Source organism: Asterias amurensis, chromosome 10 (assembly GCF_032118995.1).
Source record: "Asterias amurensis chromosome 10, ASM3211899v1".
NCBI lineage: Eukaryota > Metazoa > Echinodermata > Asteroidea > Forcipulatida > Asteriidae > Asterias > Asterias amurensis.
The window spans coordinates 7,575,627-7,583,824 of NC_092657.1; positions in this window are offsets into that span (position 1 = coordinate 7,575,627).

An 8,198-nucleotide genomic window follows, 5' to 3' on the forward strand; every position below is an offset into this window, starting at 1 on the left:
AAGAAACCAGTCATAGCTTGTACATGACCATAACAATGGCCAGAACACTGAAGAAGGCTACCAATGAAAAACAAGGGTTCCTTTCCCTTTGCATTTAATGGAGATGCCTAAGAACACCTGGGATCAGGACAACTGGTGGAACTAACAGTTGTCTCCTGCCCATTGCAAAAAGGCATCAACCCCCGGGTCCCGGATGAGGGAAGGCCAGGTAGTTGTGAGTTATAGAAACAAGAAAAACAAACAATGCTGTAGGGACCCCAAGTGTCACTAATTGTACTGAAAAACTTTTGTGAAATCTTCCAGTCATCAGTGTCTATTAATCCACTAATCAAATGGGCCTGCTCGTTCTCATTACTCGGGATCCAATGGACATCCAATCTAATGAAATTGTGTTTGCAAGAGGATTTGTTAAGTGGTGCCTAGACCTACTGCCAACTTCTAAAATTCTCTCTGCAGGCTGACAGGTTGGCTGTCCGCAAATACCTTGACCTCCGTAAATACCTTGACCTCAAGGCAGAAGGAATTTAGTGCAAATAGAATAGTATACTCTCCAAGTGGAGCTTACTCCAAACACTCTTCTGTTGTCCGTAGTTTATGGGCAAAGTGAATATCACAACTGCCCCTTAAAACCAAGTTGCGCTTGCATCACAACATAATATTTTGCATTTAGGGGTAGCAAGAGTGTGACGCTTATTTAAGAAACTAGAGTTATCTTACCAAATTATTAATTCAGATTTACATTGATCATCTAGTTCTATTGCATCATCTTCGTCGACTGATTTAGCAATTCTTATCTGGCACTGCCTGGTCATTAGTCTAGTTAGTTATATTACCACTGAAGGGGCAGAGAGAGATTACTATTGACCTAGGAATGAGGGCAACTTCCTGAAAGGCAAGAGTTGAATTTCAGATAGTTTTGTTGAGTTTAACAATTGTTCTTTCTAGAACCTGATGAGTACCTGCCTTCGTGTCCTACGTCACACATAGCCACTCTACACAAGTTGCAGGGTCCCATTTGCTCTTTTTGTATGTTATAAACCAGCCCAGTATATATCCATTCTGACTTGTTTTGGCTTTGAGCTACACATTTAAGACATAAAAAATAAGACATAAGAAAAAATTCAATGATCTCCAAAAGAAGAAAAGGCATTGCACGCACAAGTTCTAAAAAGCACCACAAACATCAAAAATTACATCAGGCAGATACAAAAATAGCACAATATACAAAGCACAAAGAGCTATATTACAAGGTTTGACTTTGTGTTGTTTGTTGACTTTTGAACAAAAATGAGACCATCATCTATACGATGCTACTAAGAATGGAAAGATACCAGAGGTTCGCCAATGTTGGACGAGCGGTTTCAGCATCTTCATGAAAAGCAATGGGAATGTGAGAACAAAAGGTGATCAGTAAATTCAAAATATCTTTGGATTCCAACGATTATCCATGAGAAACCTAATTATTATTGATATTCAGGGGAATTATCAATATGATGATATAACCTGATTGCAAGTCAAAGGAAAACGAAAGGGCGTCTTGGGAACAGTATTGGAAACCTCTCCATTTGTCGTCCATTTGAAAAGCACTTTGTTAATGAATTTTTGAATTTACTTAGATCATGATCAGTCTCAGTCTTCCCAGGGGATTGGTAGGCTACATACAATGGACTAGATACAAAAAAGTGGCCATTCTGTTACAATGGGTGCGTTCGTTTAGCTTCCCTGGGTCAACCCAGCGGTGCTCACTCGGGTGAGCCCCTGACAAGAGCTCATGAAACGATCACACTCGCCCTCTCGTGGTGACGGCATGCACCTCAGGTCACCCCCAAGTGACCCACTCCACAAGCAGGGCACTGGGGGCTTACCCGGGTGAGCCCCGTCAAAGCTATTCGAACGTATCGGGGCAGACCGGGGTCAACCCAGGGAAGCCAAAGGAATACGCCTATTGATTCTATCAGATAAACACAGTTCTAAAATAGATTCGGTAACAAAGGCATACTCTAGCAATGCTTTTCAAATACCTTGGGGAGGCTTGACTTAAAATGGTATTCTGTACCCCTCATATATACCAGACCTCACCCACGGTGAGGCTCCAATGTCATACCAAAACTTGCTTCGACTATCAAAGACATCCCTGGGTAGGCTTGGGATGGGCACTGTCTCACTCAGTTGACTTTGGAACAAAAATGAGACCATCATCTAAATATGATGCTACTAAGATACCAGGAGCTCGCCAATGTTTGACGAGAGGCTTCAGCATCTTCATGAAAAGCAATGGGGCTAATGTGAGAACAAAAGGTGATCAGTAAATTCAAAATATCTTGGGACTCCAACGATTATCCATAAGAAACCTAAATATTATTGATATTCAGGGGAGTTACTGATATGCATGATAACCTGATTGCAAGTCAAACGAAAACGAAAGGGCAATGCTATTAAGTACAAGTGGCATACGTCTAACAGAAAACAGTCCCCGTCCCCGGGAGAAATGAATTTCGGGGGGGGGGGGTAAACGTATCTAATAACAGCAGTAATGCGTTGGCCTGAACTGATTTGATGGATCGGAACATACACTTTATATATAGCGACAGAACTCAATGATTCTGCACTGAAGAATACAATGTTATTGATCAACGCATTACGTAAGGAGCCACTTGTGATCTGGTCATCCAAGCCAAACAAACTAAATGGGGGTAGGCCTAGGTGTCATGTTTGAAATCTATTGAGTCAATAATTGGTTTTTTTTCAGATGTAACACTGGAATGGTCTCAACATGGAGGAAGAAATAGTTCTTTGGCTTCTCTTGAGACAGCTTCAAGCCCCAAAACGTATTACTGTGTTTGCAAGATTGGTTACTGCTCGTGCACTGAATGTAATTGAGGATCAAACCGTTTGCCTCCTCAAATACAAGAGCAGTGGTCATGTCATGGCCTGCTCTTTTAGAATCCCACCCGAATAGTTAGCCTACAGACTTTTTTGCGCGGAACTTCACTTGAATATTTCAGTATTTAGTTGGCGAGGAGGGAAAAATAAATCTATGTCCAGTCAAAAAAGATAAAAACATGTTTATTTTTTTCATTTTGTTATATAATCTGTCCTTGGTTGGTGATGGTTTTTGAATACATTGTTCTATATAAACAATGTAGAACTTCATACATATTATGAAACTCTTTACATTTCTTTGTAAAACTTGATGAATTGTTCTAACAGACTATGTTCTATAGAACTAATTCCATAATTTGTTCCATAAAACAGTTGTTATATAAAAATGATAACATAGAACTCTATCCATTGTATTATAGAACTCTATCGGTGTCCTAGAGAAATCTATACATTGTTCTTTAGAGTGACTCTGTCCTTAAGAAATCTATGTAGGCCTACATTGTCCTGTAGAACTCTATACATTGTCTTACAGAAATCTATACTTTGTCCTAAACAAATCTACACATTTTTCCTGTAGAAATTCTTTAGAATAGTGGCCCAATTTTCTAAAGAATTGTATAGAAATTCTACAGAAACTCCAACAATTATCCATGAGAAACCTTTGTAGCCATACCCTCCCCCCCCCCCCCCCAAGGTGTGGCTTCAAGGTGTGGAAATCAGCCAAACATTTTGTCGTCAAAACTGCAAAATGTTAATAACAATAGAAATAACAAAAATACAGATCTTGATCGTCATGCACCAATTTCTTTTCTTTTCATCACGATGCCAATCTGTACTCACACATCCTGAACTAAGCACCAGTGGAATCAAACCACTCACATCTACTCTCATGGTAGTAGTACAATAAGATCCTGAACTAAGCACCAGTGGAATCAAACCACTCACATCTACTCTCATGGTAGTAGTACAATAAGATCCTGAACTAAGCACCAGTGGAATCAAACCACTCACATCTACTCTCATGGTAGTAGTACAATAAGATCCTGAACTAAGCACCAGTGGAATCAAACCACTCACATCTACTCTCATGGTAGTAGTACAATAAGATCCTGAACTAAGCACCAGTGGAATCAAACCACTCACATCTACTCTCATGGTAGTAGTACAATAAGAAGATCCTGAACTAAGCACCAGTGGAATCAAACCACTCACATCTACTCTCATGGTAGTAGTACAATAAGATCCTGAACTAAGCACCAGTGGAATCAAACCACTCACATCTACTCTCATGGTAGTAGTACAATAAGATCCTGAACTAAGCACCAGTGGAATCAAACCACTCACATCTACTCTCATGGTAGTAGTACAATAAGATCCTGAACTAAGCACCAGTGGAATCAAACCACTCACATCTACTCTCATGGTAGTAGTACAATAAGATCCTGAACTAAGCACCAGTGGAATCAAACCACTCACATCTACTCTCATGGTAGTAGTACAATAAGATCCTGAACTAAGCACCAGTGGAATCAAACCACTCACATCTACTCTCATGGTAGTAGTACAATAAGATCCTGAACTAAGCACCAGTGGAATCAAACCACTCACATCTACTCTCATGGTAGTAGTACAATAAGATCCTGAACCAAGCACCAGTGGAATCAAACCACTCACATCTACTCTCATGGTAGTAGTACAATAAGATGCTGCCTTCAAGAGAACTGTGTGTCAATCTGAAGTGCTTTGTTTAGTTACACAACAGTGAGTAACAACAGACAAAATTAGAAACATGTTTACGAACATACAATTATGTTTTATTTAAAGGAACACGTTGCCTTGGATCGGTCGAGTTGGTCTTTGAAAAGCGTTTTGTAACCGTTTGTTATAAAATCGATATGGTTAGAAAGATGTTGTAAAAGTAGAACACAATGATCTACACAAATATGCCTCGAAATTGTGTGGTTTTCGTTTTACCTCGTCGACAAACACGGTCAAAAATTTGACTCCCATAAATGGCCGACCGTTTTAGTTCGCGACGTGAAATGAAAACCATGCAATTTTGAGTGACACTTGTGTGGATCAATATATTCTACTTTTAAAACATCTTTCTAACGTTTCAAAGGCTTTTTATAGACCAACTCGTCCGATCCAAGGCAACGTGTTCCTTTAAAGACCAGTATTCTCACTTGGTGTATCACAACATATGCATAAAATACTAAATCTGTGAAAATTTGAACTCAATTGGTCATTAAATTTGCAAGAAAATACCGAACGAAAAAACATCCCTCTGTACAAATTTGTGTGGTTTCAGATGCCCAATAGACCTGAAGTCTTTATTACTTGAGTGAGAAATTACCTTATTATCAAAAAGTATGTTACTTTAGAGGCGGCTGATTCTCAAAATGTTTGATTCTATCAACAGCTCTCTCTCCATTGCACGTTATCTTGAAATTACAATACAATTCTGCTGCCACCAAACACGACGTTACACACCACATTTGTACCAATGACCCACCAGCCAAGTCTCGTCCAACGCGGATCGTTTAATAAGATAGCAAAACAGGAGTTTGATCATATGCTTCAACTATATAGGCATTAATTGTTATCGCCCATTGCAGAGCAAGCAACACCATTACTATTGGTTCAAAAAAAATCTTGAGATTGGCGCCTTTGCGGTGACTACCGTGCATTAAATAAAATAACTATGCCTGATCGTTATCCAATCCAATTCCACAAATCCATGATTCCACTGCAACCCCAGGTCAAAATTCCAGTTGAACCTAGTTAACTGGGGTCAACTGGTTCAACTGGATAGTGATCAAACTAGCCATTTTCCGTATTAACCAACTGGTTTGGACTAGGTTTACCTGTGTTTACTAGGTTGAAATTATAAATCAGTTGGTTTCTGTCCATTTTCCATATTAAACCAACTGGTTTTAACTGTGTTTAACTAGTTTATCAACTGGTTTTCAACTAGTTCCAGTTAAAACCAGGTTAACTAGGTTCAACTGGAATTTTGACCTGGGAATTTGAACAGAAAAATTATTTTTTCCAAGATTGATCTAGCGAGAGCATTCATGTATCATCAAATTCCTATAGAGCCTGTCAGAATTACCCCCCCCCCCATTCTAATGTATGGTGTTTATTTTGCAGGAGCAGATATACTAATGAATATGTATGTTTAAGTTTACAGGGGCAGATCCACTAATGAATATGCATTTTTCTCCCCAAAGGTTGTGAACTCTTGTTATTATGCTAATTTTGTAACTTGGTTTATAAATAGAAGTGCGGAGGTCAGTGCCTTCACTTTCCTTTGTACTTGTCTGGTCACACAGGTTGGTGTGAATAATTAGGTATTGTTGTCCATTGAAGGATTGAGCTACTTTGCATGAAGTCGTGGTATGCAAGATTTTAGGGAGTGGCAGTAGTCTCACATAGGTTCTTATGGAAGAAGGATCATGAAATTTTGAGTGAGAGAAAGATAGAGAGAATTTGGATAGGTATTTGGAAGTGCCTATATCTCAACAGTGTCGCGCTACAATTATAACCTTTGAGGTTATTGTTTTGCTGCAATATTAATGCTAAACCACAAACAGATTATCAGGCTGTTATTTTAAGCAATTGATTGGCAGAGAACTGAGGCGGCAGAGATCGGCAGTTTAAGTTTGGAAGCAAGGAGAAAATCGTAAGTTGAAAATTTGCTTAATGTCTTTTGAGGATATTGATTCTAATTAAGGAGACTTCTTGAAACTAAATTGTTTTTGGAAAAGTGTCTTTCATGCTGTATTAATGGAGCATTGGATTTGAATAGCTTTGTATTTTGAACACTCTGAATTTGTAGTTCACTATTCTTTGAACGAAGGAATCAGACAAAGAAAGGATTTGAGAAGTGCATGTGTATTTATCAAAATGAAGGAGAGCATCAGGCATTATTGTATTTGTTTCAATAACTATTTTATAGATGGCCATGATGTTGATGTGGGAATCTAACCCTCTCCTAGAAGTTCAAGAGACTATACTCTCATAGAGTGAGAAGCGTTAATTGAAGGTCTGAGGCGGTCCAAGAGGAAGAGTCCGTGCATGATACGTGCCTACATAAAATGGAAGAGTGGAGCGAGACGCTGTAGTGTTACCAGAGGACATTTAAGCCTTTGGACATTTTCACGGTGGGCCATTTTATTTACCCAATAATTTGAACACTTTTGTTTGGAGTTGAATTTGGAGTTGGAGTCAAGATTTGAAGTAAGAGTTTAAATTGGAGTTGAAGTCAAGAGTTGAAGTAAGAGTTGAAGTAAGAGTTTAAGTTAGAGTTGAAGTCAGGGTTGAAGTAAGAGTTTAAATCGGAGTTGAGATTGAATCGAGGCAGGACGCCAGACCGGAGGGTCATTTTTGTTTAAGTGTAAATTTGATTAACTTTTGATTAACTTGATTTGGAGACATTTAATTGACTACAGAGTAGAGTGGTGTTATTAAGACGCAAAAAGCGAAACATTGCAGAAGTAAGAGAGATTGTTAAAGCGCCTTGATTTTGAATATATATAATCTATACTATTAAAAGCGTAACCTGCGCCATCTTGGATTGAAAATTAGAAGGTCCAGTGGTATGGCATCCTTGTGGAATCCAACACGGTTGTTTGTGTGGAATTCAATACGTTTGTGTGGTTTCAGACGTCGGGTTGCAAGTCTGCAAAACCCGGATCCAAACTCGCACTTACAAGTCATGTGATTGGAGGAAGTTTGGGCGGCGACCGTGCGTCAACCACTGGTCGATGTTGTTACCAGACTTCCTAGAAATCTTTCTGACAGGCGACTCATTGGACAGTGTTTCGCAGATGGTGCTCCGGATTGGTTCACTCATTGCCCCTTGAACGCCCACCCGCCATTCGATCCACCCTTTTTGGTCAGGTTACTTTCGTGTTGTACTAAGCATGGTTCTCCGGATTGGTCCATTCATTGCCGCGCAGGGTCGAAAGGGTCGAAGAGGCTGGGTGCCAGGACAAATCCGAAACCAATCTCACGAATTTGACCGAATTTGCATTGAATGGATTAAGTACCGTAGATTGATGTTTCGCAGGTGACCATGTGTCAACCACTGGTCGACGTTGTTATCAGACTTCCTAGAAATCCTTCTGCGGGTGACTCATTTGTTGAAAAGATTAAATGGAGAATATTTATAAAAAAACATTCACTTCCAAACGGCATGAGAATTATCATGATGAACAAGGATGGGATCAAACGGAAGCTTAATAATTTGGAAACATTGGGTAGGGCCGGCTATAGGTTGGAAGGTGTCTAAGGGAACTTTACAATTAATA